This window comes from Phyllobates terribilis, unplaced genomic scaffold (genome assembly GCF_046119375.1).
Source record: "Phyllobates terribilis strain yellow unplaced genomic scaffold, ASM4611937v1 Scaffold_40__1_contigs__length_11209783, whole genome shotgun sequence".
Lineage (NCBI taxonomy): Eukaryota > Metazoa > Chordata > Amphibia > Anura > Dendrobatidae > Phyllobates > Phyllobates terribilis.
In genome coordinates, this window is record NW_027362800.1 from 5,029,573 (window position 1) to 5,057,269 (window position 27,697).

At 46.3% G+C, this 27,697-nt stretch overlaps 19 non-coding genes and 1 pseudogene across 19 annotated transcripts; all 20 read right to left on the minus strand.

Annotated features, from left to right (window-relative positions):
- Positions 1-336: 336 nt before the first annotated feature.
- LOC141187723 (U2 spliceosomal RNA) lies at positions 337-527 on the minus strand. Its single transcript, XR_012261882.1, has one exon. It is a non-coding gene; the product is annotated as a U2 spliceosomal RNA (small nuclear RNA).
- Positions 528-1,648: 1,121 nt separating this feature from the next.
- Positions 1,649-1,839, minus strand: LOC141185538 (U2 spliceosomal RNA). The gene has a single exon (XR_012260192.1). It is a non-coding gene; the product is annotated as a U2 spliceosomal RNA (small nuclear RNA).
- Positions 1,840-2,959: 1,120 nt separating this feature from the next.
- Positions 2,960-3,150, minus strand: LOC141184403 (U2 spliceosomal RNA). Its single transcript, XR_012259162.1, has one exon. It is a non-coding gene; the product is annotated as a U2 spliceosomal RNA (small nuclear RNA).
- A 1,120-nt stretch (positions 3,151-4,270) lies between these two features.
- On the minus strand, positions 4,271-4,461 carry LOC141184404 (U2 spliceosomal RNA). Its single transcript, XR_012259163.1, has one exon. It is a non-coding gene; the product is annotated as a U2 spliceosomal RNA (small nuclear RNA).
- A 1,120-nt stretch (positions 4,462-5,581) lies between these two features.
- LOC141187724 (U2 spliceosomal RNA) lies at positions 5,582-5,772 on the minus strand. Its single transcript, XR_012261883.1, has one exon. It is a non-coding gene; the product is annotated as a U2 spliceosomal RNA (small nuclear RNA).
- Positions 5,773-6,892: 1,120 nt separating this feature from the next.
- On the minus strand, positions 6,893-7,083 carry LOC141187725 (U2 spliceosomal RNA). The gene has a single exon (XR_012261884.1). It is a non-coding gene; the product is annotated as a U2 spliceosomal RNA (small nuclear RNA).
- A 1,120-nt stretch (positions 7,084-8,203) lies between these two features.
- On the minus strand, positions 8,204-8,394 carry LOC141187726 (U2 spliceosomal RNA). Its single transcript, XR_012261885.1, has one exon. It is a non-coding gene; the product is annotated as a U2 spliceosomal RNA (small nuclear RNA).
- A 1,122-nt stretch (positions 8,395-9,516) lies between these two features.
- LOC141187728 (U2 spliceosomal RNA) lies at positions 9,517-9,707 on the minus strand. The gene has a single exon (XR_012261886.1). It is a non-coding gene; the product is annotated as a U2 spliceosomal RNA (small nuclear RNA).
- Positions 9,708-10,827: 1,120 nt separating this feature from the next.
- Positions 10,828-11,018, minus strand: LOC141187729 (U2 spliceosomal RNA). The gene has a single exon (XR_012261887.1). It is a non-coding gene; the product is annotated as a U2 spliceosomal RNA (small nuclear RNA).
- A 1,120-nt stretch (positions 11,019-12,138) lies between these two features.
- Positions 12,139-12,329, minus strand: LOC141187730 (U2 spliceosomal RNA). Its single transcript, XR_012261888.1, has one exon. It is a non-coding gene; the product is annotated as a U2 spliceosomal RNA (small nuclear RNA).
- A 1,119-nt stretch (positions 12,330-13,448) lies between these two features.
- Positions 13,449-13,639, minus strand: LOC141187732 (U2 spliceosomal RNA). The gene has a single exon (XR_012261890.1). It is a non-coding gene; the product is annotated as a U2 spliceosomal RNA (small nuclear RNA).
- Positions 13,640-14,760: 1,121 nt separating this feature from the next.
- On the minus strand, positions 14,761-14,951 carry LOC141187733 (U2 spliceosomal RNA). Its single transcript, XR_012261891.1, has one exon. It is a non-coding gene; the product is annotated as a U2 spliceosomal RNA (small nuclear RNA).
- Positions 14,952-16,071: 1,120 nt separating this feature from the next.
- LOC141185637 (U2 spliceosomal RNA) lies at positions 16,072-16,253 on the minus strand. Its single transcript, XR_012260279.1, has one exon. It is a non-coding gene; the product is annotated as a U2 spliceosomal RNA (small nuclear RNA).
- Positions 16,254-16,777: 524 nt separating this feature from the next.
- LOC141186115 (U2 spliceosomal RNA) lies at positions 16,778-16,893 on the minus strand (annotated as a pseudogene).
- A 1,120-nt stretch (positions 16,894-18,013) lies between these two features.
- Positions 18,014-18,204, minus strand: LOC141187734 (U2 spliceosomal RNA). The gene has a single exon (XR_012261892.1). It is a non-coding gene; the product is annotated as a U2 spliceosomal RNA (small nuclear RNA).
- Positions 18,205-19,326: 1,122 nt separating this feature from the next.
- Positions 19,327-19,517, minus strand: LOC141187735 (U2 spliceosomal RNA). Its single transcript, XR_012261893.1, has one exon. It is a non-coding gene; the product is annotated as a U2 spliceosomal RNA (small nuclear RNA).
- A 1,121-nt stretch (positions 19,518-20,638) lies between these two features.
- On the minus strand, positions 20,639-20,829 carry LOC141185301 (U2 spliceosomal RNA). The gene has a single exon (XR_012259976.1). It is a non-coding gene; the product is annotated as a U2 spliceosomal RNA (small nuclear RNA).
- A 1,121-nt stretch (positions 20,830-21,950) lies between these two features.
- Positions 21,951-22,141, minus strand: LOC141187736 (U2 spliceosomal RNA). The gene has a single exon (XR_012261894.1). It is a non-coding gene; the product is annotated as a U2 spliceosomal RNA (small nuclear RNA).
- Positions 22,142-23,263: 1,122 nt separating this feature from the next.
- LOC141187737 (U2 spliceosomal RNA) lies at positions 23,264-23,454 on the minus strand. The gene has a single exon (XR_012261895.1). It is a non-coding gene; the product is annotated as a U2 spliceosomal RNA (small nuclear RNA).
- Positions 23,455-24,575: 1,121 nt separating this feature from the next.
- Positions 24,576-24,769, minus strand: LOC141185698 (U2 spliceosomal RNA). Its single transcript, XR_012260332.1, has one exon. It is a non-coding gene; the product is annotated as a U2 spliceosomal RNA (small nuclear RNA).
- Positions 24,770-27,697: the final 2,928 nt, after the last annotated feature.

The following is a 27,697-nucleotide window of genomic DNA, read 5'->3' on the forward strand; positions in this document are numbered from 1 at the left end:
TCAATTATATTGTGCAGCTTATCTCACCACCTGTAGTTATTTAGGTGAAAGCTCCAAAATGCTTGCCTAATATGTCTGTTTATCCAAAAGGAAGTATAGAGGGAGAGCTAGATAGATAGCATTGCATTACATTACATTACATGGCAATGCAATGCACAGTTGCTGAAGTTGAACCAAAATGAGCTTGTCATCTGGCTTCTGCAACTTTTAACATGAAAAATCCAATGAGGAGAAGAAAAGCAAAGCCAAAGAGTCCATCCCAAAATCCGACAAACAAGCAAAATGAACAAAAAGCATTGAATTCAATTCTTTCTGATTTTAGAAACTGCATTAAAGAAGGGGTGCACCGGTCCTGGAGATACTGCAATACCAGGTCAATGCGTGGAGTGGACAGAGCAAGCTCTTTTTCCATCTCCCTGTTCTAAAAATCCATTTAATATATGGTCCCCAGATAGGGGACGTATCAGATATTAAACTGATAAGAACAGATACTACACTTGATCTTAGCCAAAAGGCCGAGAAGCGATAACCAGAATTGGTTTCCGACTACGGTGCCACCCAAGGATTCTGAAAAGTCCATTTGTGGAGATGGCCACCTGGACTCCCGTTAAGAAGACATGCTGTCAACCTCTAGATCCCTCACATGCCTGCACTTTTCGGCTTGATGCTGCTGCAATCCACGCGTTTTAGATCTGCATAACTCCACCTCTTTTAGCACAGTACCCTCAACCCCCGGCTGTTCCCACCCGCCTCAACACCGTTGGAAGGGAGGAGAACCAATTAAGGCGGGGGGGGGGGTGGAACGAGCAGCTGTCTACCCTTAGCAGGAGGGTTGCTGATTAATTACCTCTCCTGCTGCTGCTGCTGCTGGCTGTCCAGCAGCAGACTGAAGGTGGCTGCTGCTGTGCGCAGGTATATAAAGGCTCAGAGCCTATTATGACACGCGCAGCCAGCGTTCCATTGCCACATTCCGTCTACTGCAGGCGGGATACCTGGATGGCTGAATGTCACTGAGAAGCTCACAGAGACCGCCATAAGCAACAGTTTAAAAGAATGCCACAGACTAATCAACCAAACTTTTTGGGTTGGTTTCTCTTTTATAGTCTGCAGGCATTAAATGAAAGAAGTCAGTGTTCCAGCAGAGGGAGACAACGTTTCAGAAAAGGCATTGTAGCAAACCAAAAAAGAAATTTTAAGCGCAGCAGAGTAACCAGCTCACATACCTGTTAGCTCAGGTGAGTTTAAAAGGCTGCTGTTGATAACAAGGGCATTTGCTAAATAGATGGTGTGTGTGCAACAATATACTGAAAGGTCAATTATATTGTGCAGCTTATCTCACCACCTGTAGTTATTTAGGTGAAAGCTCCAAAATGCTTGCCTAATATGTCTGTTTATCCAAAAGGAAGTATAGAGGGAGAGCTAGATAGATAGCATTGCATTACATTACATTACATGGCAATGCAATGCACAGTTGCTGAAGTTGAACCAAAATGAGCTTGTCATCTGGCTTCTGCAACTTTTAACATGAAAAATCCAATGAGGAGAAGAAAAGCAAAGCCAAAGAGTCCATCCCAAAATCCGACAAACAAGCAAAATGAACAAAAAGCATTGAATTCAATTCTTTCTGATTTTAGAAACTGCATTAAAGAAGGGGTGCACCGGTCCTGGAGATACTGCAATACCAGGTCAATGCGTGGAGTGGACAGAGCAAGTTCTTTTTCCATCTCCCTGTTCTAAAAATCCATTTAATATATGGTCCCCAGATAGGGGACGTATCAGATATTAAACTGATAAGAACAGATACTGCACTTGATCTTAGCCAAAAGGCCGAGAAGCGATAACCAGAATTGGTTTCCGACTACGGTGCCACCCAAGGATTCTGAAAAGTCCATTTGTGGAGATGGCCACCTGGACTCCCGTTAAGAAGACATGCTGTCAACCTCTAGATCCCTCACATGCCTGCACTTTTCGGCTTGCTGCTGCTGCAATCCACGCGTTTTAGATCTGCATATCTCCACCTCTTTTAGCACAGTACCCTCAACCCCCGGCTGTTCCCACCCGCCTCAACACCGTTGGAAGGGAGGAGAACCAATTAAGGCGGGGGGGGGGTGGAACGAGCAGCTGTCTACCCTTAGCAGGAGGGTTGCTGATTAATTACCTCTCCTGCTGCTGCTGCTGCTGGCTGTCCAGCAGCAGACTGAAGGTGGCTGCTGCTGTGCGCAGGTATATAAAGGCTCAGAGCCTATTATGACACGCGCAGCCATCGTTCCATTGCCACATTCCGTCTACTGCAGGCGGGATACCTGGATGGCTGAATGTCACTGAGAAGCTCACAGAGACCGCCATAAGCAACAGTTTAAAAGAATGCCACAGACTAATCAACCAAACTTTTTGGGTTGGTTTCTCTTTTATAGTCTGCAGGCATTAAATGAAAGAAGTCAGTGTTCCAGCAGAGGGAGACAACGTTTCAGAAAAGGCATTGTAGCAAACCAAAAAAGAAATTTTAAGCGCAGCAGAGTAACCAGCTCACATACCTGTTAGCTCAGGTGAGTTTAAAAGGCTGCTGTTGATAACAAGGGCATTTGCTAAATAGATGGTGTGTGTGCAACAATATACTGAAAGGTCAATTATATTGTGCAGCTTATCTCACCACCTGTAGTTATTTAGGTGAAAGCTCCAAAATGCTTGCCTAATATGTCTGTTTATCCAAAAGGAAGTATAGAGGGAGAGCTAGATAGATAGCATTGCATTACATTACATTACATGGCAATGCAATGCACAGTTGCTGAAGTTGATCCAAAATGAGCTTGTCATCTGGCTTCTGCAACTTTTAACATGAAAAATCCAATGAGGAGAAGAAAAGCAAAGCCAAAGAGTCCATCCCAAAATCCGACAAACAAGCAAAATGAACAAAAAGCATTGAATTCAATTCTTTCTGATTGTAGAAACTGCATTAAAGAAGGGGTGCACCGGTCCTGGAGATACTGCAATACCAGGTCAATGCGTGGAGTGGACAGAGCAAGCTCTTTTTCCATCTCCCTGTTCTAAAAATCCATTTAATATATGGTCCCCAGATAGAGGACGTATCAGATATTAAACTGATAAGAACAGATACTACACTTGATCTTAGCCAAAAGGCCGAGAAGCGATAACCAGAATTGGTTTCCGACTACGGTGCCACCCAAGGATTCTGAAAAGTCCATTTGTGGAGATGGCCACCTGGACTCCCGTTAAGAAGACATGCTGTCAACCTCTAGATCCCTCACATGCCTGCACTTTTCGGCTTGCTGCTGCTGCAATCCACGCGTTTTAGATCTGCATAACTCCACCTCTTTTAGCACAGTACCCTCAACCCCCGGCTGTTCCCACCCGCCTCAACACCGTTGGAAGGGAGGAGAACCAATTAAGGCGGGGGGGGGGTGGAACGAGCAGCTGTCTACCCTTAGCAGGAGGGTTGCTGATTAATTACCTCTCCTGCTGCTGCTGCTGCTGGCTGTCCAGCAGCAGACTGAAGGTGGCTGCTGCTGTGCGCAGGTATATAAAGGCTCAGAGCCTAATATGACACGCGCAGCCAGCGTTCCATTGCCACATTCCGTCTACTGCAGGCGGGATACCTGGATGGCTGAATGTCACTGAGAAGCTCACAGAGACCGCCATAAGCAACAGTTTAAAAGAATGCCACAGACTAATCAACCAAACTTTTTGGGTTGGTTTCTCTTTTATAGTCTGCAGGCATTAAATGAAAGAAGTCAGTGTTCCAGCAGAGGGAGACAACGTTTCAGAAAAGGCATTGTAGCAAACCAAAAAAGAAATTTTAAGCGCAGCAGAGTAACCAGCTCACATACCTGTTAGCTCAGGTGAGTTTAAAAGGCTGCTGTTGATAACAAGGGCATTTGCTAAATAGATGGTGTGTGTGCAACAATATACTGAAAGGTCAATTATATTGTGCAGCTTATCTCACCACCTGTAGTTATTTAGGTGAAAGCTCCAAAATGCTTGCCTAATATGTCTGTTTATCCAAAAGGAAGTATAGAGGGAGAGCTAGATAGATAGCATTGCATTACATTACATTACATGGCAATGCAATGCACAGTTGCTGAAGTTGAACCAAAATGAGCTTGTCATCTGGCTTCTGCAACTTTTAACATGAAAAATCCAATGAGGAGAAGAAAAGCAAAGCCAAAGAGTCCATCCCAAAATCCGACAAACAAGCAAAATGAACAAAAAGCATTGAATTCAATTCTTTCTGATTTTAGAAACTGCATTAAAGAAGGGGTGCACCGGTCCTGGAGATACTGCAATACCAGGTCAATGCGTGGAGTGGACAGAGCAAGCTCTTTTTCCATCTCCCTGTTCTAAAAATCCATTTAATATATGGTCCCCAGATAGAGGACGTATCAGATATTAAACTGATAAGAACAGATACTACACTTGATCTTAGCCAAAAGGCCGAGAAGCGATAACCAGAATTGGTTTCCGACTACGGTGCCACCCAAGGATTCTGAAAAGTCCATTTGTGGAGATGGCCACCTGGACTCCCGTTAAGAAGACATGCTGTCAACCTCTAGATCCCTCACATGCCTGCACTTTTCGGCTTGCTGCTGCTGCAATCCACGCGTTTTAGATCTGCATAACTCCACCTCTTTTAGCACAGTACCCTCAACCCCCGGCTGTTCCCACCCGCCTCAACACCGTTGGAAGGGAGGAGAACCAATTAAGGCGGGGGGGGGGTGGAACGAGCAGCTGTCTACCCTTAGCAGGAGGGTTGCTGATTAATTACCTCTCCTGCTGCTGCTGCTGCTGGCTGTCCAGCAGCAGACTGAAGGTGGCTGCTGCTGTGTGCAGGTATATAAAGGCTCAGAGCCTATTATGACACGCGCAGCCAGCGTTCCATTGCCACATTCCGTCTACTGCAGGCGGGATACCTGGATGGCTGAATGTCACTGAGAAGCTCACAGAGACCGCCATAAGCAACAGTTTAAAAGAATGCCACAGACTAATCAACCAAACTTTTTGGGTTGGTTTCTCTTTTATAGTCTGCAGGCATTAAATGAAAGAAGTCAGTGTTCCAGCAGAGGGAGACAACGTTTCAGAAAAGGCATTGTAGCAAACCAAAAAAGAAATTTTAAGCGCAGCAGAGTAACCAGCTCACATACCTGTTAGCTCAGGTGAGTTTAAAAGGCTGCTGTTGATAACAAGGGCATTTGCTAAATAGATGGTGTGTGTGCAACAATATACTGAAAGGTCAATTATATTGTGCAGCTTATCTCACCACCTGTAGTTATTTAGGTGAAAGCTCCAAAATGCTTGCCTAATATGTCTGTTTATCCAAAAGGAAGTATAGAGGGAGAGCTAGATAGATAGCATTGCATTACATTACATTACATGGCAATGCAATGCACAGTTGCTGAAGTTGAACCAAAATGAGCTTGTCATCTGGCTTCTGCAACTTTTAACATGAAAAATCCAATGAGGAGAAGAAAAGCAAAGCCAAAGAGTCCATCCCAAAATCCGACAAACAAGCAAAATGAACAAAAAGCATTGAATTCAATTCTTTCTGATTTTAGAAACTGCATTAAAGAAGGGGTGCACCGGTCCTGGAGATACTGCAATACCAGGTCAATGCGTGGAGTGGACAGAGCAAGCTCTTTTTCCATCTCCCTGTTCTAAAAATCCATTTAATATATGGTCCCCAGATAGGGGACGTATCAGATATTAAACTGATAAGAACAGATACTACACTTGATCTTAGCCAAAAGGCCGAGAAGCGATAACCAGAATTGGTTTCCGACTACGGTGCCACCCAAGGATTCTGAAAAGTCCATTTGTGGAGATGGCCACCTGGACTCCCGTTAAGAAGACATGCTGTCAACCTCTAGATCCCTCACATGCCTGCACTTTTCGGCTTGCTGCTGCTGCAATCCACGCGTTTTAGATCTGCATAACTCCACCTCTTTTAGCACAGTACCCTCAACCCCCGGCTGTTCCCACCCGCCTCAACACCGTTGGAAGGGAGGAGAACCAATTAAGGCGGGGGGGGGGTGGAACGAGCAGCTGTCTACCCTTAGCAGGAGGGTTGCTGATTAATTACCTCTCCTGCTGCTGCTGCTGCTGGCTGTCCAGCAGCAGACTGAAGGTGGCTGCTGCTGTGTGCAGGTATATAAAGGCTCAGAGCCTATTATGACACGCGCAGCCAGCGTTCCATTGCCACATTCCGTCTACTGCAGGCGGGATACCTGGATGGCTGAATGTCACTGAGAAGCTCACAGAGACCGCCATAAGCAACAGTTTAAAAGAATGCCACAGACTAATCAACCAAACTTTTTGGGTTGGTTTCTCTTTTATAGTCTGCAGGCATTAAATGAAAAAAGTCAGTGTTCCAGCAGAGGGAGACAACGTTTCAGAAAAGGCATTGTAGCAAACCAAAAAAGAAATTTTAAGCGCAGCAGAGTAACCAGCTCACATACCTGTTAGCTCAGGTGAGTTTAAAAGGCTGCTGTTGATAACAAGGGCATTTGCTAAATAGATGGTGTGTGTGCAACAATATACTGAAAGGTCAATTATATTGTGCAGCTTATCTCACCACCTGTAGTTATTTAGGTGAAAGCTCCAAAATGCTTGCCTAATATGTCTGTTTATCCAAAAGGAAGTATAGAGGGAGAGCTAGATAGATAGCATTGCATTACATTACATTACATGGCAATGCAATGCACAGTTGCTGAAGTTGAACCAAAATGAGCTTGTCATCTGGCTTCTGCAACTTTTAACATGAAAAATCCAATGAGGAGAAGAAAAGCAAAGCCAAAGAGTCCATCCCAAAATCCGACAAACAAGCAAAATGAACAAAAAACATTGAATTCAATTCTTTCTGATTTTAGAAACTGCATTAAAGAAGGGGTGCACCGGTCCTGGAGATACTGCAATACCAGGTCAATGCGTGGAGTGGACAGAGCAAGCTCTTTTTCCATCTCCCTGTTCTAAAAATCCATTTAATATATGGTCCCCAGATAGGGGACGTATCAGATATTAAACTGATAAGAACAGATACTACACTTGATCTTAGCCAAAAGGCCGAGAAGCGATAACCAGAATTGGTTTCCGACTACGGTGCCACCCAAGGATTCTGAAAAGTCCATTTGTGGAGATGGCCACCTGGACTCCCGTTAAGAAGACATGCTGTCAACCTCTAGATCCCTCACATGCCTGCACTTTTCGGCTTGCTGCTGCTGCAATCCACGCGTTTTAGATCTGCATAACTCCACCTCTTTTAGCACAGTACCCTCAACCCCCGGCTGTTCCCACCCGCCTCAACACCGTTGGAAGGGAGGAGAACCAATTAAGGCGGGGGGGGGGTGGAACGAGCAGCTGTCTACCCTTAGCAGGAGGGTTGCTGATTAATTACCTCTCCTGCTGCTGCTGCTGCTGGCTGTCCAGCAGCAGACTGAAGGTGGCTGCTGCTGTGCGCAGGTATATAAAGGCTCAGAGCCTATTATGACACGCGCAGCCAGCGTTCCATTGCCACATTCCGTCTACTGCAGGCGGGATACCTGGATGGCTGAATGTCACTGAGAAGCTCACAGAGACCGCCATAAGCAACAGTTTAAAAGAATGCCACAGACTAATCAACCAAACTTTTTGGGTTGGTTTCTCTTTTATAGTCTGCAGGCATTAAATGAAAGAAGTCAGTGTTCCAGCAGAGGGAGACAACGTTTCAGAAAAGGCATTGTAGCAAACCAAAAAAGAAATTTTAAGCGCAGCAGAGTAACCAGCTCACATACCTGTTAGCTCAGGTGAGTTTAAAAGGCTGCTGTTGATAACAAGGGCATTTGCTAAATAGATGGTGTGTGTGCAACAATATACTGAAAGGTCAATTATATTGTGCAGCTTATCTCACCACCTGTAGTTATTTAGGTGAAAGCTCCAAAATGCTTGCCTAATATGTCTGTTTATCCAAAAGGAAGTATAGAGGGAGAGCTAGATAGATAGCATTGCATTACATTACATTACATGGCAATGCAATGCACAGTTGCTGAAGTTGAACCAAAATGAGCTTGTCATCTGGCTTCTGCAACTTTTAACATGAAAAATCCAATGAGGAGAAGAAAAGCAAAGCCAAAGAGTCCATCCCAAAATCCGACAAACAAGCAAAATGAACAAAAAGCATTGAATTCAATTCTTTCTGATTTTAGAAACTGCATTAAAGAAGGGGTGCACCGGTCCTGGAGATACTGCAATACCAGGTCAATGCGTGGAGTGGACAGAGCAAGCTCTTTTTCCATCTCCCTGTTCTAAAAATCCATTTAATATATGGTCCCCAGATAGGGGACGTATCAGATATTAAACTGATAAGAACAGATACTACACTTGATCTTAGCCAAAAGGCCGAGAAGCGATAACCAGAATTGGTTTCCGACTACGGTGCCACCCAAGGATTCTGAAAAGTCCATTTGTGGAGATGGCCACCTGGACTCCCGTTAAGAAGACATGCTGTCAACCTCTAGATCCCTCACATGCCTGCACTTTTCGGCTTGCTGCTGCTGCAATCCACGCGTTTTAGATCTGCATAACTCCACCTCTTTTAGCACAGTACCCTCAACCCCCGGCTGTTCCCACCCGCCTCAACACCGTTGGAAGGGAGGAGAACCAATTAAGGCGGGGGGGGGGGGTGGAACGAGCAGCTGTCTACCCTTAGCAGGAGGGTTGCTGATTAATTACCTCTCCTGCTGCTGCTGCTGCTGGCTGTCCAGCAGCAGACTGAAGGTGGCTGCTGCTGTGTGCAGGTATATAAAGGCTCAGAGCCTATTATGACACGCGCAGCCAGCGTTCCATTGCCACATTCCGTCTACTGCAGGCGGGATACCTGGATGGCTGAATGTCACTGAGAAGCTCACAGAGACCGCCATAAGCAACAGTTTAAAAGAATGCCACAGACTAATCAACCAAACTTTTTGGGTTGGTTTCTCTTTTATAGTCTGCAGGCATTAAATGAAAGAAGTCAGTGTTCCAGCAGAGGGAGACAACGTTTCAGAAAAGGCATTGTAGCAAACCAAAAAAGAAATTTTAAGCGCAGCAGAGTAACCAGCTCACATACCTGTTAGCTCAGGTGAGTTTAAAAGGCTGCTGTTGATAACAAGGGCATTTGCTAAATAGATGGTGTGTGTGCAACAATATACTGAAAGGTCAATTATATTGTGCAGCTTATCTCACCACCTGTAGTTATTTAGGTGAAAGCTCCAAAATGCTTGCCTAATATGTCTGTTTATCCAAAAGGAAGTATAGAGGGAGAGCTAGATAGATAGCATTGCATTACATTACATTACATGGCAATGCAATGCACAGTTGCTGAAGTTGAACCAAAATGAGCTTGTCATCTGGCTTCTGCAACTTTTAACATGAAAAATCCAATGAGGAGAAGAAAAGCAAAGCCAAAGAGTCCATCCCAAAATCCGACAAACAAGCAAAATGAACAAAAAGCATTGAATTCAATTCTTTCTGATTTTAGAAACTGCATTAAAGAAGGGGTGCACCGGTCCTGGAGATACTGCAATACCAGGTCAATGCGTGGAGTGGACAGAGCAAGCTCTTTTTCCATCTCCCTGTTCTAAAAATCCATTTAATATATGGTCCCCAGATAGGGGACGTATCAGATATTAAACTGATAAGAACAGATACTACACTTGATCTTAGCCAAAAGGCCGAGAAGCGATAACCAGAATTGGTTTCCGACTACGGTGCCACCCAAGGATTCTGAAAAGTCCATTTGTGGAGATGGCCACCTGGACTCCCGTTAAGAAGACATGCTGTCAACCTCTAGATCCCTCACATGCCTGCACTTTTCGGCTTGCTGCTGCTGCAATCCACGCGTTTTAGATCTGCATAACTCCACCTCTTTTAGCACAGTACCCTCAACCCCCGGCTGTTCCCACCCGCCTCAACACCGTTGGAAGGGAGGAGAACCAATTAAGGCGGGGGGGGGTGGAACGAGCAGCTGTCTACCCTTAGCAGGAGGGTTGCTGATTAATTACCTCTCCTGCTGCTGCTGCTGCTGGCTGTCCAGCAGCAGACTGAAGGTGGCTGCTGCTGTGCGCAGGTATATAAAGGCTCAGAGCCTATTATGACACGCGCAGCCAGCGTTCCATTGCCACATTCCGTCTACTGCAGGCGGGATACCTGGATGGCTGAATGTCACTGAGAAGCTCACAGAGACCGCCATAAGCAACAGTTTAAAAGAATGCCACAGACTAATCAACCAAACTTTTTGGGTTGGTTTCTCTTTTATAGTCTGCAGGCATTAAATGAAAGAAGTCAGTGTTCCAGCAGAGGGAGACAACGTTTCAGAAAAGGCATTGTAGCAAACCAAAAAAAGAAATTTTAAGCGCAGCAGAGTAACCAGCTCACATACCTGTTAGCTCAGGTGAGTTTAAAAGGCTGCTGTTGATAACAAGGGCATTTGCTAAATAGATGGTGTGTGTGCAACAATATACTGAAAGGTCAATTATATTGTGCAGCTTATCTCACCACCTGTAGTTATTTAGGTGAAAGCTCCAAAATGCTTGCCTAATATGTCTGTTTATCCAAAAGGAAGTATAGAGGGAGAGCTAGATAGATAGCATTGCATTACATTACATTACATGGCAATGCAATGCACAGTTGCTGAAGTTGAACCAAAATGAGCTTGTCATCTGGCTTCTGCAACTTTTAACATGAAAAATCCAATGAGGAGAAGAAAAGCAAAGCCAAAGAGTCCATCCCAAAATCCGACAAACAAGCAAAATGAACAAAAAGCATTGAATTCAATTCTTTCTGATTTTAGAAACTGCATTAAAGAAGGGGTGCACCGGTCCTGGAGATACTGCAATACCAGGTCAATGCGTGGAGTGGACAGAGCAAGCTCTTTTTCCATCTCCCTGTTCTAAAAATCCATTTAATATATGGTCCCCAGATAGGGGACGTATCAGATATTAAACTGATAAGAACAGATACTACACTTGATCTTAGCCAAAAGGCCGAGAAGCGATAACCAGAATTGGTTTCCGACTACGGTGCCACCCAAGGATTCTGAAAAGTCCATTTGTGGAGATGGCCACCTGGACTCCCGTTAAGAAGACATGCTGTCAACCTCTAGATCCCTCACATGCCTGCACTTTTCGGCTTGCTGCTGCTGCAATCCACGCGTTTTAGATCTGCATAACTCCACCTCTTTTAGCACAGTACCCTCAACCCCCGGCTGTTCCCACCCGCCTCAACACCGTTGGAAGGGAGGAGAACCAATTAAGGCGGGGGGGGGGTGGAACGAGCAGCTGTCTACCCTTAGCAGGAGGGTTGCTGATTAATTACCCCTCCTGCTGCTGCTGCTGCTGGCTGTCCAGCAGCAGACTGAAGGTGGCTGCTGCTGTGCGCAGGTATATAAAGGCTCAGAGCCTATTATGACACGCGCAGCCAGCGTTCCATTGCCACATTCCGTCTACTGCAGGCGGGATACCTGGATGGCTGAATGTCACTGAGAAGCTCACAGAGACCGCCATAAGCAACAGTTTAAAAGAATGCCACAGACTAATCAACCAAACTTTTTGGGTTGGTTTCTCTTTTATAGTGTGCAGGCATTAAATGAAAGAAGTCAGTGTTCCAGCAGAGGGAGACAACGTTTCAGAAAAGGCATTGTAGCAAACCAAAAAAGAAATTTTAAGCGCAGCAGAGTAACCAGCGCACATACCTGTTAGCTCAGGTGAGTTTAAAAGGCTGCTGTTGATAACAAGGGCATTTGCTAAATAGATGGTGTGTGTGCAACAATATACCGAAAGGTCAATTATATTGTGCAGCTTATCTCACCACCTGTAGTTATTTAGGTGAAAGCTCCAAAATGCTTGCCTAATATGTCTGTTTATCCAAAAGGAAGTATAGAGGGAGAGCTAGATAGATAGCATTGCATTACATTACATTACATGGCAATGCAATGCACAGTTGCTGAAGTTGAACCAAAATGAGCTTGTCATCTGGCTTCTGCAACTTTTAACATGAAAAATCCAATGAGGAGAAGAAAAGCAAAGCCAAAGAGTCCATCCCAAAATCCGACAAACAAGCAAAATGAACAAAAAGCATTGAATTCAATTCTTTCTGATTTTAGAAACTGCATTAAAGAAGGGGTGCACCGGTCCTGGAGATACTGCAATACCAGGTCAATGCGTGGAGTGGACAGAGCAAGCTCTTTTTCCATCTCCCTGTTCTAAAAATCCATTTAATATATGGTCCCCAGATAGGGGACGTATCAGATATTAAACTGATAAGAACAGATACTACACTTGATCTTAGCCAAAAGGCCGAGAAGCGATAACCAGAATTGGTTTCCGACTACGGTGCCACCCAAGGATTCTGAAAAGTCCATTTGTGGAGATGGCCACCTGGACTCCCGTTAAGAAGACATGCTGTCAACCTCTAGATCCCTCACATGCCTGCACTTTTCGGCTTGCTGCTGCTGCAATCCACGCGTTTTAGATCTGCATAACTCCACCTCTTTTAGCACAGTACCCTCAACCCCCGGCTGTTCCCACCCGCCTCAACACCGTTGGAAGGGAGGAGAACCAATTAAGGCGGGGGGGGGTGGAACGAGCAGCTGTCTACCCTTAGCAGGAGGGTTGCTGATTAATTACCTCTCCTGCTGCTGCTGCTGCTGGCTGTCCAGCAGCAGACTGAAGGTGGCTGCTGCTGTGCGCAGGTATATAAAGGCTCAGAGCCTATTATGACACGCGCAGCCAGCGTTCCATTGCCACATTCCGTCTACTGCAGGCGGGATACCTGGATGGCTGAATGTCACTGAGAAGCTCACAGAGACCGCCATAAGCAACAGTTTAAAAGAATGCCACAGACTAATCAACCAAACTTTTTGGGTTGGTTTCTCTTTTATAGTCTGCAGGCATTAAATGAAAGAAGTCAGTGTTCCAGCAGAGGGAGACAACGTTTCAGAAAAGGCATTGTAGCAAACCAAAAAAGAAATTTTAAGCGCAGCAGAGTAACCAGCTCACATACCTGTTAGCTCAGGTGAGTTTAAAAGGCTGCTGTTGATAACAAGGGCATTTGCTAAATAGATGGTGTGTGTGCAACAATATACTGAAAGGTCAATTATATTGTGCAGCTTATCTCACCACCTGTAGTTATTTAGGTGAAAGCTCCAAAATGCTTGCCTAATATGTCTGTTTATCCAAAAGGAAGTATAGAGGGAGAGCTAGATAGATAGCATTGCATTACATTACATTACATGGCAATGCAATGCACAGTTGCTGAAGTTGAACCAAAATGAGCTTGTCATCTGGCTTCTGCAACTTTTAACATGAAAAATCCAATGAGGAGAAGAAAAGCAAAGCCAAAGAGTCCATCCCAAAATCCGACAAACAAGCAAAATGAACAAAAAGCATTGAATTCAATTCTTTCTGATTTTAGAAACTGCATTAAAGAAGGGGTGCACCGGTCCTGGAGATACTGCAATACCAGGTCAATGCGTGGAGTGGACAGAGCAAGCTCTTTTTCCATCTCCCTGTTCTAAAAATCCATTTAATATATGGTCCCCAGATAGGGGACGTATCAGATATTAAACTGATAAGAACAGATACTACACTTGATCTTAGCCAAAAGGCCGAGAAGCGATAACCAGAATTGGTTTCTGACTACGGTGCCACCCAAGGATTCTGAAAAGTCCATTTGTGGAGATGGCCACCTGGACTCCCGTTAAGAAGACATGCTGTCAACCTCTAGATCCCTCACATGCCTGCACTTTTCGGCTTGCTGCTGCTGCAATCCACGCGTTTTAGATCTGCATAACTCCACCTCTTTTAGCACAGTACCCTCAACCCCCGGCTGTTCCCACCCGCCTCAACACCGTTGGAAGGGAGGAGAACCAATTAAGGCGGGGGGGGGGGTGGAACGAGCAGCTGTCTACCCTTAGCAGGAGGGTTGCTGATTAATTACCTCTCCTGCTGCTGCTGCTGCTGGCTGTCCAGCAGCAGACTGAAGGTGGCTGCTGCTGTGCGCAGGTATATAAAGGCTCAGAGCCTATTATGACACGCGCAGCCAGCGTTCCATTGCCACATTCCGTCTACTGCAGGCGGGATACCTGGATGGCTGAATGTCACTGAGAAGCTCACAGAGACCGCCATAAGCAACAGTTTAAAAGAATGCCACAGACTAATCAACCAAACTTTTTGGGTTGGTTTCTCTTTTATAGTCTGCAGGCATTAAATGAAAGAAGTCAGTGTTCCAGCAGAGGGAGACAACGTTTCAGAAAAGGCATTGTAGCAAACCAAAAAAGAAATTTTAAGCGCAGCAGAGTAACCAGCTCACATACCTGTTAGCTCAGGTGAGTTTAAAAGGCTGCTGTTGATAACAAGGGCATTTGCTAAATAGATGGTGTGTGTGCAACAATATACTGAAAGGTCAATTATATTGTGCAGCTTATCTCACCACCTGTAGTTATTTAGGTGAAAGCTCCAAAATGCTTGCCTAATATGTCTGTTTATCCAAAAGGAAGTATAGAGGGAGAGCTAGATAGATAGCATTGCATTACATTACATTACATGGCAATGCAATGCACAGTTGCTGAAGTTGAACCAAAATGAGCTTGTCATCTGGCTTCTGCAACTTTTAACATGAAAAATCCAATGAGGAGAAGAAAAGCAAAGCCAAAGAGTCCATCCCAAAATCCGACAAACAAGCAAAATGAACAAAAAGCATTGAATTCAATTCTTTCTGATTTTAGAAACTGCATTAAAGAAGGGGTGCACCGGTCCTGGAGATACTGCAATACCAGGTCAATGCGTGGAGTGGACAGAGCAAGCTCTTTTTCCATCTCCCTGTTCTAAAAATCCATTTAATATATGGTCCCCAGATAGGGGACGTATCAGATATTAAACTGATAAGAACAGATACTACACTTGATCTTAGCCAAAAGGCCGAGAAGCGATAACCAGAATTGGTTTCCGACTACGGTGCCACCCAAGGATTCTGAAAAGTCCATTTGTGGAGATGGCCACCTGGACTCCCGTTAAGAAGACATGCTGTCAACCTCTAGATCCCTCACATGCCTGCACTTTTCGGCTTGCTGCTGCTGCAATCCACGCGTTTTAGATCTGCATAACTCCACCTCTTTTAGCACAGTACCCTCAACCCCCGGCTGTTCCCACCCGCCTCAACACCGTTGGAAGGGAGGAGAACCAATTAAGGCGGGGGGGGGGTGGAACGAGCAGCTGTCTACCCTTAGCAGGAGGGTTGCTGATTAATTACCTCTCCTGCTGCTGCTGCTGCTGGCTGTCCAGCAGCAGACTGAAGGTGGCTGCTGCTGTGCGCAGGTATATAAAGGCTCAGAGCCTATTATGACACGCGCAGCCAGCGTTCCATTGCCACATTCCGTCTACTGCAGGCGGGATACCTGGATGGCTGAATGTCACTGAGAAGCTCACAGAGACCGCCATAAGCAACAGTTTAAAAGAATGCCACAGACTAATCAACCAAACTTTTTGGGTTGGTTTCTCTTTTATAGTCTGCAGGCATTAAATGAAAGAAGTCAGTGTTCCAGCAGAGGGAGACAACGTTTCAGAAAAGGCATTGTAGCAAACCAAAAAAGAAATTTTAAGCGCAGCAGAGTAACCAGCTCACATACCTGTTAGCTCAGGTGAGTTTAAAAGGCTGCTGTTGATAACAAGGGCATTTGCTAAATAGATGGTGTGTGTGCAACAATATACTGAAAGGTCAATTATATTGTGCAGCTTATCTCACCACCTGTAGTTATTTAGGTGAAAGCTCCAAAATGCTTGCCTAATATGTCTGTTTATCCAAAAGGAAGTATAGAGGGAGAGCTAGATAGATAGCATTGCATTACATTACATTACATGGCAATGCAATGCACAGTTGCTGAAGTTGAACCAAAATGAGCTTGTCATCTGGCTTCTGCAACTTTTAACATGAAAAATCCAATGAGGAGAAGAAAAGCAAAGCCAAAGAGTCCATCCCAAAATCCGACAAACAAGCAAAATGAACAAAAAGCATTGAATTCAATTCTTTCTGATTTTAGAAACTGCATTAAAGAAGGGGTGCACCGGTCCTGGAGATACTGCAATACCAGGTCAATGCGTGGAGTGGACAGAGCAAGCTCTTTTTCCATCTCCCTGTTCTAAAAATCCATTTAATATATGGTCCCCAGATAGGGGACGTATCAGATATTAAACTGATAAGAACAGATTTTTTGATTGAAGCTGCATCCAAGGCACTGAAAAATGTGACCGAAGTCACACCAAAACAGCGCACGAGGCGAGGATTCATGTGGACCCTTCCCGGAGGAGAGGGTCCCCAATAAACCATCCCCATCCCTCCGAGCCAGAAGGCCACAGCGAGGGTCAGGGATCTCCGATGCTCTCCCTAGCCGAAGCCGGAGAAGAGCCGTTTTCGTGCTCCCAGCTTCCATCTAGGCTGCCACCCTAGTGGAGCTGGAGCCTGTGTTGGTTTCTCAGCCCAAAGCTGACCGGACCTCCCACCGGGTTTATAAAAATTCCCCTTCCTAGCCTGGAGGCCAGGAATAGGGGGGGTTGCTCAGAAAGTATGATTGGCAAAGGTGCGGCGTGCTACGAAGCCAAGTCTTTCTGGGGTTCCCAGTCCATGTAAGCTTGGACTCCCACCAGGGCGCCTACTCCTGGGGCACATTGCTCCAAAGCCCTCACACTTACCCAGCCTAGTGACTTCGATCCTGGAGGGCCATGTTTTCCATCAGATAACTCTATGAGCCACCTGGCGTACTAACAAGTGCACCAAACCAGTGTGTAATATGCATCAATTTACTAGGGCAGCCCAAGGACAAAACTGCCTTTTCAAAAGATACTACACTTGATCTTAGCCAAAAGGCCGAGAAGCGATAACCAGAATTGGTTTCCGACTACGGTGCCACCCAAGGATTCTGAAAAGTCCATTTGTGGAGATGGCCACCTGGACTCCCGTTAAGAAGACATGCTGTCAACCTCTAGATCCCTCACATGCCTGCACTTTTCGGCTTGCTGCTGCTGCAATCCACGCGTTTTAGATCTGCATAACTCCACCTCTTTTAGCACAGTACCCTCAACCCCCGGCTGTTCCCACCCGCCTCAACACCGTTGGAAGGGAGGAGAACCAATTAAGGCGGGGGGGGGGTGGAACGAGCAGCTGTCTACCCTTAGCAGGAAGGTTGCTGATTAATTACCTCTCCTGCTGCTGCTGCTGCTGGCTGTCCAGCAGCAGACTGAAGGTGGCTGCTGCTGTGCGCAGGTATATAAAGGCTCAGAGCCTATTATGACACGCGCAGCCAGCGTTCCATTGCCACATTCCGTCTACTGCAGGCGGGATACCTGGATGGCTGAATGTCACTGAGAAGCTCACAGAGACCGCCATAAGCAACAGTTTAAAAGAATGCCACAGACTAATCAACCAAACTTTTTGGGTTGGTTTCTCTTTTATAGTCTGCAGGCATTAAATGAAAGAAGTCAGTGTTCCAGCAGAGGGAGACAACGTTTCAGAAAAGGCATTGTAGCAAACCAAAAAAGAAATTTTAAGCGCAGCAGAGTAACCAGCTCACATACCTGTTAGCTCAGGTGAGTTTAAAAGGCTGCTGTTGATAACAAGGGCATTTGCTAAATAGATGGTGTGTGTGCAACAATATACTGAAAGGTCAATTATATTGTGCAGCTTATCTCACCACCTGTAGTTATTTAGGTGAAAGCTCCAAAATGCTTGCCTAATATGTCTGTTTATCCAAAAGGAAGTATAGAGGGAGAGCTAGATAGATAGCATTGCATTACATTACATTACATGGCAATGCAATGCACAGTTGCTGAAGTTGAACCAAAATGAGCTTGTCATCTGGCTTCTGCAACTTTTAACATGAAAAATCCAATGAGGAGAAGAAAAGCAAAGCCAAAGAGTCCATCCCAAAATCCGACAAATAAGCAAAATGAACAAAAAGCATTGAATTCAATTCTTTCTGATTTTAGAAACTGCATTAAAGAAGGGGTGCACCGGTCCTGGAGATACTGCAATACCAGGTCAATGCGTGGAGTGGACAGAGCAAGCTCTTTTTCCATCTCCCTGTTCTAAAAATCCATTTAATATATGGTCCCCAGATAGGGGACGTATCAGATATTAAACTGATAAGAACAGATACTACACTTGATCTTAGCCAAAAGGCCGAGAAGCGATAACCAGAATTGGTTTCCGACTACGGTGCCACCCAAGGATTCTGAAAAGTCCATTTGTGGAGATGGCCACCTGGACTCCCGTTAAGAAGACATGCTGTCAACCTCTAGATCCCTCACATGCCTGCACTTTTCGGCTTGCTGCTGCTGCAATCCACGCGTTTTAGATCTGCATAACTCCACCTCTTTTAGCACAGTACCCTCAACCCCCGGCTGTTCCCACCCGCCTCAACACCGTTGGAAGGGAGGAGAACCAATTAAGGCGGGGGGGGGGAGTGGAACGAGCAGCTGTCTACCCTTAGCAGGAGGGTTGCTGATTAATTACCTCTCCTGCTGCTGCTGCTGCTGGCTGTCCAGCAGCAGACTGAAGGTGGCTGCTGCTGTGCGCAGGTATATAAAGGCTCAGAGCCTATTATGACACGCGCAGCCAGCGTTCCATTGCCACATTCCGTCTACTGCAGGCGGGATACCTGGATGGCTGAATGTCACTGAGAAGCTCACAGAGACCGCCATAAGCAACAGTTTAAAAGAATGCCACAGACTAATCAACCAAACTTTTTGGGTTGGTTTCTCTTTTATAGTCTGCAGGCATTAAATGAAAGAAGTCAGTGTTCCAGCAGAGGGAGACAACGTTTCAGAAAAGGCATTGTAGCAAACCAAAAAAGAAATTTTAAGCGCAGCAGAGTAACCAGCTCACATACCTGTTAACTCAGGTGAGTTTAAAAGGCTGCTGTTGATAACAAGGGCATTTGCTAAATAGATGGTGTGTGTGCAACAATATACTGAAAGGTCAATTATATTGTGCAGCTTATCTCACCACCTGTAGTTATTTAGGCGAAAGCTCCAAAATGCTTGCCTAATATGTCTGTTTATCCAAAAGGAAGTATAGAGGGAGAGCTAGATAGATAGCATTGCATTACATTACATTACATGGCAATGCAATGCACAGTTGCTGAAGTTGAACCAAAATGAGCTTGTCATCTGGCTTCTGCAACTTTTAACATGAAAAATCCAATGAGGAGAAGAAAAGCAAAGCCAAAGAGTCCATCCCAAAATCCGACAAACAAGCAAAATGAACAAAAAGCATTGAATTCAATTCTTTCTGATTTTAGAAACTGCATTAAAGAAGGGGTGCACCGGTCCTGGAGATACTGCAATACCAGGTCAATGCGTGGAGTGGACAGAGCAAGCTCTTTTTCCATCTCCCTGTTCTAAAAATCCATTTAATATATGGTCCCCAGATAGGGGACGTATCAGATATTAAACTGATAAGAACAGATACTACACTTGATCTTAGCCAAAAGGCCGAGAAGCGATAACCAGAATTGGTTTCCGACTACGGTGCCACCCAAGGATTCTGAAAAGTCCATTTGTGGAGATGGCCACCTGGACTCCCGTTAAGAAGACATGCTGTCAACCTCTAGATCCCTCACATGCCTGCACTTTTCGGCTTGCTGCTGCTGCAATCCACGCGTTTTAGATCTGCATAACTCCACCTCTTTTAGCACAGTACCCTCAACCCCCGGCTGTTCCCACCCGCCTCAACACCGTTGGAAGGGAGTAGAACCAATTAAGGCGGGGGGGGGGGTGGAACGAGCAGCTGTCTACCCTTAGCAGGAGGGTTGCTGATTAATTACCTCTCCTGCTGCTGCTGCTGCTGGCTGTCCAGCAGCAGACTGAAGGTGGCTGCTGCTGTGCGCAGGTATATAAAGGCTCAGAGCCTATTATGACACGCGCAGCCAGCGTTCCATTGCCACATTCCGTCTACTGCAGGCGGGATACCTGGATGGCTGAATGTCACTGAGAAGCTCACAGAGACCGCCATAAGCAACAGTTTAAAAGAATGCCACAGACTAATCAACCAAACTTTTTGGGTTGGTTTCTCTTTTATAGTCTGCAGGCATTAAATGAAAGAAGTCAGTGTTCCAGCAGAGGGAGACAACGTTTCAGAAAAGGCATTGTAGCAAACCAAAAAAGAAATTTTAAGCGCAGCAGAGTAACCAGCTCACATACCTGTTAGCTCAGGTGAGTTTAAAAGGCTGCTGTTGATAACAAGGGCATTTGCTAAATAGATGGTGTGTGTGCAACAATATACTGAAAGGTCAATTATATTGTGCAGCTTATCTCACCACCTGTAGTTATTTAGGTGAAAGCTCCAAAATGCTTGCCTAATATGTCTGTTTATCCAAAAGGAAGTATAGAGGGAGAGCTAGATAGATAGCATTGCATTACATTACATTACATGGCAATGCAATGCACAGTTGCTGAAGTTGAACCAAAATGAGCTTGTCATCTGGCATCTGCAACTTTTAACATGAAAAATCCAATGAGGAGAAGAAAAGCAAAGCCAAAGAGTCCATCCCAAAATCCGACAAACAAGCAAAATGAACAAAAAGCATTGAATTCAATTCTTTCTGATTTTAGAAACTGCATTAAAGAAGGGGTGCACCGGTCCTGGAGATACTGCAATACCAGGTCAATGCGTGGAGTGGACAGAGCAAGCTCTTTTTCCATCTCCCTGTTCTAAAAATCCATTTAATATATGGTCCCCAGATAGGGGACGTATCAGATGTTAAACTGATAAGAACAGATACTACACTTCATCTTAGCCAAAAGGCCGAGAAGCGATAACCAGAATTGGTTTCCGACTATGGTGCCACCCAAGGATTCTGAAAAGTCCATTTGTGGAGATGGCCACCTGGACTCCCGTTAAGAAGACATGCTGTCAACCTCTAGATCCCTCACATGCCTGCACTTTTCGGCTTGCTGCTGCTGCAATCCACGCGTTTTAGATCTGCATAACTCCACCTCTTTTAGCACAGTACCCTCAACCCCCGGCTGTTCCCACCCGCCTCAACACCGTTGGAAGGGAGTAGAACCAATTAAGGCGGGGGGGGGGGTGGAACGAGCAGCTGTCTACCCTTAGCAGGAGGGTTGCTGATTAATTACCTCTCCTGCTGCTGCTGCTGCTGGCTGTCCAGCAGCAGACTGAAGGTGGCTGCTGCTGTGCGCAGGTATATAAAGGCTCAGAGCCTATTATGACACGCGCAGCCAGCGTTCCATTGCCACATTCCGTCTACTGCAGGCGGGATACCTGGATGGCTGAATGTCACTGAGAAGCTCACAGAGACCGCCATAAGCAACAGTTTAAAAGAATGCCACAGACTAATCAACCAAACTTTTTGGGTTGGTTTCTCTTTTATAGTCTGCAGGCATTAAATGAAAGAAGTCAGTGTTCCAGCAGAGGGAGACAACGTTTCAGAAAAGGCATTTTAGCAAACCAAAAAAGAAATTTTAAGCGCAGCAGAGTAACCAGCTCACATACCTGTTAGCTCAGGTGAGTTTAAAAGGCTGCTGTTGATAACAAGGGCATTTGCTAAATAGATGGTGTGTGTGCAACAATATACTGAAAGGTCAATTATATTGTGCAGCTTATCTCACCACCTGTAGTTATTTAGGTGAAAGCTCCAAAATGCTTGCCTAATATGTCTGTTTATCCAAAAGGAAGTATAGAGGGAGAGCTAGATAGATAGCATTGCATTACATTACATTACATGGCAATGCAATGCACAGTTGCTGAAGTTGAACCAAAATGAGCTTGTCATCTGGCTTCTGCAACTTTTAACATGAAAAATCCAATGAGGAGAAGAAAAGCAAAGCCAAAGAGTCCATCCCAAAATCCGACAAACAAGCAAAATGAACAAAAAGCATTGAATTCAATTCTTTCTGATTTTAGAAACTGCATTAAAGAAGGGGTGCACCGGTCCTGGAGATACTGCAATACCAGGTCAATGCGTGGAGTGGACAGAGCAAGCTCTTTTTCCATCTCCCTGTTCTAAAAATCCATTTAATATATGGTCCCCAGATAGGGGACGTATCAGATATTAAACTGATAAGAACAGATACTACACTTGATCTTAGCCAAAAGGCCGAGAAGCGATAACCAGAATTGGTTTCCGACTACGGTGCCACCCAAGGATTCTGAAAAGTCCATTTGTGGAGATGGCCACCTGGACTCCCGTTAAGAAGACATGCTGTCAACCTCTAGATCCCTCACATGCCTGCACTTTTCGGCTTGCTGCTGCTGCAATCCACGCGTTTTAGATCTGCATAACTCCACCTCTTTTAGCACAGTACCCTCAACCCCCGGCTGTTCCCACCCGCCTAAACACCATTGGAAGGGAGGAGAACCAATTAAGGCGGGGGGGGGGGGTGGAACGAGCAGCTGTCTACCCTTAGCAGGAGGGTTGCTGATTAATTACCTCTCCTGCTGCTGCTGCTGCTGGCTGTCCAGCAGCAGACTGAAGGTGGCTGCTGCTGTGCGCAGGTATATAAAGGCTCAGAGCCTATTATGACACGCGCAGCCAGCGTTCCATTGCCACATTCCGTCTACTGCAGGCGGGATACCTGGATGGCTGAATGTCACTGAGAAGCTCACAGAGACCGCCATAAGCAACAGTTTAAAAGAATGCCACAGACTAATCAACCAAACTTTTTGGGTTGGTTTCTCTTTTATAGTCTGCAGGCATTAAATGAAAGAAGTCAGTGTTCCAGCAGAGGGAGACAACGTTTCAGAAAAGGCATTGTAGCAAACCAAAAAAGAAATTTTAAGCGCAGCAGAGTAACCAGCTCACATACCTGTTAGCTCAGGTGAGTTTAAAAGGCTGCTGTTGATAACAAGGGCATTTGCTAAATAGATGGTGTGTGTGCAACAATATACTGAAAGGTCAATTATATTGTGCAGCTTATCTCACCACCTGTAGTTATTTAGGTGAAAGCTCCAAAATGCTTGCCTAATATGTCTGTTTATCCAAAAGGAAGTATAGAGGGAGAGCTAGATAGATAGCATTGCATTACATTACATTACATGGCAATGCAATGCACAGTTGCTGAAGTTGAACCAAAATGAGCTTGTCATCTGGCTTCTGCAACTTTTAACATGAAAAATCCAATGAGGAGAAGAAAAGCAAAGCCAAAGAGTCCATCCCAAAATCCGACAAACAAGCAAAATGAACAAAAAGCATTGAATTCAATTCTTTCTGATTTTAGAAACTGCATTAAAGAAGGGGTGCACCGGTCCTGGAGATACTGCAATACCAGGTCAATGCGTGGAGTGGACAGAGCAAGCTCTTTTTCCATCTCCCTGTTCTAAAAATCCATTTAATATATGGTCCCCAGATAGGGGACGTATCAGATATTAAACTGATAAGAACAGATACTACACTTGATCTTAGCCAAAAGGCCGAGAAGCGATAACCAGAATTGGTTTCCGACTACGGTGCCACCCAAGGATTCTGAAAAGTCCATTTGTGGAGATGGCCACCTGGACTCCCGTTAAGAAGACATGCTGTCAACCTCTAGATCCCTCACATGCCTGCACTTTTCGGCTTGCTGCTGCTGCAATCCACGCGTTTTAGATCTGCATAACTCCACCTCTTTTAGCACAGTACCCTCAACCCCCGGCTGTTCCCACCCGCCTCAACACCGTTGGAAGGGAGGAGAACCAATTAAGGCGGGGGGGGGGGTGGAACGAGCAGCTGTCTACCCTTAGCAGGAGGGTTGCTGATTAATTACCTCTCCTGCTGCTGCTGCTGCTGGCTGTCCAGCAGCAGACTGAAGGTGGCTGCTGCTGTGCGCAGGTATATAAAGGCTCAGAGCCTATTATGACACGCGCAGCCAGCGTTCCATTGCCACATTCCGTCTACTGCAGGCGGGATACCTGGATGGCTGAATGTCACTGAGAAGCTCACAGAGACCGCCATAAGCAACAGTTTAAAAGAATGCCACAGACTAATCAACCAAACTTTTTGGGTTGGTTTCTCTTTTATAGTCTGCAGGCATTAATTGAAAGAAGTCAGTGTTCCAGCAGAGGGAGACAACGTTTCAGAAAAGGCATTGTAGCAAACCAAAAAAGAAATTTTAAGCGCAGCAGAGTAACCAGCTCACATACCTGTTAGCTCAGGTGAGTTTAAAAGGCTGCTGTTGATAACAAGGGCATTTGCTAAATAGATGGTGTGTGTGCAACAATATACTGAAAGGTCAATTATATTGTGCAGCTTATCTCACCACCTGTAGTTATTTAGGTGAAAGCTCCAAAATGCTTGCCTAATATGTCTGTTTATCCAAAAGGAAGTATAGAGGGAGAGCTAGATAGATAGCATTGCATTACATTACATTACATGGCAATGCAATGCACAGTTGCTGAAGTTGAACCAAAATGAGCTTGTCATCTGGCTTCTGCAACTTTTAACATGAAAAATCCAATGAGGAGAAGAAAAGCAAAGCCAAAGAGTCCATCCCAAAATCCGACAAACAAGCAAAATGAACAAAAAGCATTGAATTCAATTCTTTCTGATTTTAGAAACTGCATTAAAGAAGGGGTGCACCGGTCCTGGAGATACTGCAATACCAGGTCAATGCGTGGAGTGGACAGAGCAAGCTCTTTTTCCATCTCCCTGTTCTAAAAATCCATTTAATATATGGTCCCCAGATAGGGGACGTATCAGATATTAAACTGATAAGAACAGATTTTTTTGATTGAATATATCTTTTATTAGCACAAAAAATAAGTTAACAGACAGTGTACAGAGCCGCAGCCCAGTACACACAGAATTCTACATCATATTTACATAGCATGAGGATACGACGCACTAACTAGACACATCACACCCCTATGCTACACAAAACACTCAATCTGAAAGAAAAAGCATGTCAATCAATACAGTACGACGAACCGTGATAAGGGATGGGGATTGGGAAAAAGGGGATGGGGAGGGGAAAATCACAGGCCCGAAGCTTTATTGAAAGACAAGACACATAAGGGGAGAGGGGGAGGAGGGGTTTAGTCCTCATCCTCGTCCTCCGGACCGTCCACGAAGGAATAGTCTCTGAGCAGGCTGTGGATCAGCCTGCGGCAGTCCTGGATGGACATCCTCTCCCTCCTCAAGATGAGCCGGTTCCTGGCGACCCAAACGGCATCCTTGAAGCAGTTCATAAGGCGCCAAGCCTCCTGGATGTCTCCGACAGTATGAACCCCAGGGAAGAGTCCGTAAAGCACAGAATGGTGCGATAGGCTCGCCCTGGGGACAGAGTTCCTCAGGTCGTCCTCAAGGGCAGTCAACAGGCGCTGTGCAAATCCGCAGTTCCAAAAAGTGTGCAAAGATGTTTCCTCTACGAAGGGGCACCTTGGGCAGTACCGGGTCTTGCACAGGTTCCGGGCATGCATGAATGACCGGACGGGCAGTCCGCCCTGAATCGCCATCCACGACAAGTCCTTGTGCCCGTTGGTCAGCCTGTCAGACGACACATTTGTCCACACAGTCTCCAGCGTGTCCTGGTGAAGTCCTGTGATATTCTCCACGTCATCCTTGGCTCTGATGAGCTTGTGGATAGTTTTGGGCTTCCACAAGTCGGGCTTGAGTCCCTCCAGTTGATGTTCCCCCACAAATCGAACGACGTCTCCGTAGAACCATGGCGTCGTCCAGTTGTAGGGGAAGGAGCTGTCCCACTTGTCCCAGCCGAGTCGCCTCCAAAGAGGAAGCAGGAAGAAGCGAGACATGGACCTGCCCGCGGAGCCATTCTTGACTTGCAAAGTCCGGCGGACACAATCACACACAAAAGAGGATCGCAGGAGGGTGGGGATATCTGGAACGCCCTTCCCACCCTTGCGAGGCTCCTTGTACATGACGGCCCGCCTGACTCTGTCCATCTTGGATCCCCAGACAAAGTGAAACACTGTCCTGGTAATGGCCCTGCACACAGTGACGTGTGGGGGCCAGGCCTGCGCCGTGTACTGCAAGACGGGCAGGACCTCATTACGCAGGACGAGTGCCTTACCCTCACAAGTGAGGTGTCTGAGGCTCCAGAGTCCGATCCGTTGCTTCACCTTGGCCAAGCGTTCTTGCCAGGACTTGAGGGCCGCTCCTTCCTTCCCGAACCAGACTCCCAGCACCTTGAGGAAATCCGGTTGAATGTTGAAGGGGAAGGGGGCGGAGGAGGCCGGCTGCCAATCCCCGAAGAGCATGGCTTCCGACTTCCTGCAGTTGACTTTGGCCCCTGAAGCCCGGCCGAACCTCTCACACGTCTGGACGAGGGCGTCGACTGAACCACGATCAGCGCAGAAGACGGTGACGTCGTCCATGTAGAGCGAGCACTTGACCTCGTGTCGTCCCGGACCCGGTGCGGTGATCCCTCTGATCTCTCCATTCTGCCGGATAGCCTCTGCGAAGAGTTCTATAACACAAACAAAAAGAAGAGGTGATAGAGGGCAGCCTTGTCTGACCCCAGAGAGGACAGGGAAGGGGTCAGTCTTCCAGCCGTTCACCAACACCGAGCTGTGGATATCAAAATACATCAGACGGACATACGAACAAAACATGTTACCCAAACCTAACCGGTGCAGAGCTCGGCCCATGAACTCGTGGGAAACCCGGTCGAAGGCCTTCTCCTGATCCAAGGAGACCAGGGCCGCATGTGCGCGGCGGACCTTGATGTACTCGACCGTGTCCCGCACGAGAGCGAGGCTGTCTACGATGCGACGTCCAGGGATGCCGCAGGTCTGGTCCGGGTGGATGATCCGTCCGATGACCGTCTTAAGTCGTGTCGCCATCGTCTTGGCCAGGATCTTGTAGTCCACGTTGAGCAGAGTGATGGGACGCCAATTCCTCAGGTCGCACCTCTCTCCCTTCCGCTTGTACAGGATCGTGACCATTCCTTCCCTCAAAGATGGAGGCATTCTACCCTCCACCACCATCTCCTCGTACAGGTCCAACAGGTCCGGACAGATGAGGTCTCCCAGCGCTACATAGAGCTCCGCTGGAAGACCATCACTGCCCGGGGTCCTGCCGGTCCTAAAGGATTTAGCGGCAGAGAGCAATTCGCCCACCATCAGAGGTTTGTCCAAGGCTGCCGTGCCTGCAGGATCAAGATGGTTAGTGATACCTGACAGGAACTTATCAGCAGTGTTGGGGTCGCTAGTCTTGTGGGAGTAGAGTTCGCTGTAGAAGTCGCTGACGACCCTCATCACGTCCTCCTTCCCACGTCGCATGTTTCCGCTCTCGTCTCGCAGCTGGTTCAGGGGCGTGTGACCGGCATGAAGTTTCCTGAAAAAGAATGAGTTACATTTCTCACCCTTCTCCAGATTCTCCACTTTGGAACGGAAGACGATTCGCTTGGACTCCTCCTCAAAGTGCCTTTTCAGGCTCTTCTTGGTCTCCTCCAGCTCCTCCCTCACGTCCCAGCCGCAGTGAAGAAGGTCCTGCAGCGACCGCAGCTCGTGCTGCAGCCCTCTGAAGTCCCTCCTCTTCTCACACGCCTGTTGTCGACCCTTGGCCTGAAAGAAACAGCGAAACTCAAGTTTAACATATTCCCACCAATCAGAGACTGTTTGGAAGCTACCCTTGTAGGACTGCCACATTGCGTAGGCTGCTCTCAGCTCCTACACGACTTCATCCTGAGCCAGCAGAGCACAATTCAGCTTCCAGGAGCCGGGGCCGGAC